This window comes from Diospyros lotus, chromosome 11, assembly GCF_014633365.1.
Source record: "Diospyros lotus cultivar Yz01 chromosome 11, ASM1463336v1, whole genome shotgun sequence".
NCBI classification, from domain to species: domain Eukaryota; kingdom Viridiplantae; phylum Streptophyta; class Magnoliopsida; order Ericales; family Ebenaceae; genus Diospyros; species Diospyros lotus.
In genome coordinates this window covers 29,755,125-29,758,038 of record NC_068348.1, presented here as the reverse complement: position 1 = coordinate 29,758,038, position 2,914 = coordinate 29,755,125, and positions in this window count along the sequence as shown.

Here is a 2,914-nt window from a genome sequence, read left to right as displayed (position 1 = left end):
TTTATTATTGTCATTTATATAATTAATTAATTATTTAAATTATTTTTATTTTATATATAGTTTAATTAATTTAAATTTATTTTTTAAAATTTTAAATGTTATAATTTTATTTTTTTAACTTTATTTTTTTTATTATTTTCTTAAAAATTTGATCATCTTGAATGTGATAATTGATTGGTAGGAGAAATTTGTGAAGTCATGTATGGATAATCAATTTCAAAAATTTGATTATTATAATTTATATAATTAATTATTTATTTAAATTATCTTTATTTTATATATAGTTTAATTAATTTGAATTTATTTTATTATAATTTTAAATGTTATAGTTTAATTAATTTAATTTAATTTTTTAAAATTTTAAATGTTATAATTTTATATATAAGTTAATTGATTATTATCATTTATTTAATTAGTTTAATCGTGCTTTTAATTTTCAATCAATTAATTTTAATCGTATTTCTGGTTTGTTGTGAACAGATTTTGTGTAACAACTTAATTTTTTGAAAATCGTCATAGCATTAAGTTTTTCAGTTAATAGTTATTTTTTAACTTTATTTTTTTTGTTACTTTCAAAAAAATTTGACCTATCTTAAATGTGGTAATTAATTGTGAGGGAGAAGATGTGAAATCACGTATAGATAATCAATTTTGAAAATTTGATTATTATAATTTATATAATTATTTATTTATTTAAATTATTTTTACTTTATATATATCATTTAATTAATTTAAATTTATTTTTTTAGATAAGTCGTTTAAGTTATTTTGACAAAATTAATATTTTGTATAGGCTATTTATATTTATCATATGTTGTCATATTTCTTTTAAAAAATTTATTATGTTTTATATTTTTATTGTCAATAGGAGAAATATATGAAGTCATATATGGATAATTAATTTTAAAATTTTGATTATTATCATTTATATAATTAATTGATTATTTAAATTATCTTTATTGTTTATTTATATAGTTTAATTAATTTAAATTTATTTTTTTATAAGTTTAAATGTTATAATTTTATATATAACTTAAATATTATAATTTTATTTTTTAACTTTTTTTTTTGTTACTTTCTTAAAAATTTGACCTGTCTTGAATGTGATAATTGATTGCCAACATGTATAGATAATCAATATTTAAAGTCATGTCAATGTGAACAGATTTTGTCTAACAACTTAATTTTTTAGAAGTCGTCCTAACATTAAGTTTTTCGATTAATAGTTATTTTTTAACCTTTTTTTTTATTACTTTCTAAAATTTTTGACATATCTTGAATGTGGTAATTAATTGTTAAGAAGAAGATGTGAAATCATGTATAGATAATCAATTTTGAAAATTTGATTATTATAATTTATATAATTAATTGATTATTTAAATTATCTTTATTTATATATATAATTTAATTAATTTAAATTTATTTTTTATAATTTTATATATAATTTAAATATTATAATTTTATTTTTCAACTTTTTTTTTTGTTGATTTTTTAAAATTTGACATGTTTTGAATGTGGTAATTGATTGTTAGGAAGAATGTGTGAAGTCATGTATGGATAATCAATTTTGAAAATTTGATTATTATCATTTATGTAATTAATTATTTATTTAAATTATCTTTATTTTATATATAGTTTAATTAATTTAAATTTATTTTTTTATAATTTTAAATGTTATAATTTTATTTTCTAACATTATTTTTTTAATTATTTTCTTAAAATTTTGATCTATCTTGAATGTGGTAATTGATTGACATGAGAAATATGTGAAGTCATATATGGATAATCAACTTTGAAAATTTGATTATTATCATTTATATAATTAATTGATTATTTAAATTATCTTTATTTTATATATAGTTTAATTAATTTAAATTTATTTTTTATAATTTTAAATGTTATAATTTTATATATAACTTAAATATTATAATTTTATTTGCAAACGTAGTGAAGTTTTTAGTGTGATGAGTTGGTAATTAACCCTAATTTGATCTCTAAGTGCACGTGTATGCTAGAAACAAATCAAGTTAGTATAGTGTTTAAGGTTTGTAATGTGTTAAGAATGACTATGTGCTAAAATATGTTCTAACGTATTATGTCCATATTTCTCAACAACAAGAGTCTGATCTTTATTGAAATATTGAAAATACCAAAATTGAGGAGAAAAATGTGCTTCATCAATTTTCATAATTTAATGTTTATATTTGTAAAATAAGTTTGGGGGTTCCTAATATGTATGATGTAAGTACTAATTAATGACATTATATTCTAGATTTTTTCATCTAATGATGAGGTTATTATGTTGTTGAAGTCGGGTCGTGAGTTATAAATACATTGAAAAACTATGAAAGATGTTTTACCAAAAAGACTCTCTTTGACGATTTGTTGACTAATGCAACTAAAAGGATTCAATCGATGATCAAGAAGGAGAATAACTGAAAAAAGTTTATTTGATTGGTTTCGGATTACAATTTTTTTTTTTTTATTATAACCTATTCCTATAAAACTTTTGAGGTTGTTTTGTTAATTGCTACTGAATTTTATTTATTGACTTTTGTTATAATTTCTTATGCAAGGTAAACTTGATTTGTTGATTTTTTATTTCAAAATATTTTGGTTGTTGCTGGATTTATATTTAGGCAATTTGTTTGATCTACATGTTTTTTGTTTTCTTTTATTATTTAATTTTTTTCTTTTTTTTTACTAATTCACACTTATGTATTTGCTCATTTTTTATATTCTTTCACTTCTATTTATGTGTATAGTTTTTTTCAGTCCACTAATTTATAGTGGGTGTCTAACATTTCTAAGTACATTCTTACCTGCATTTTTTTTTCACTGCACAAATTATTCTTTTCAATGTATTGCTAAAGAATTTATCATAATTTAGCTATAATTTAATAACATGCATAAT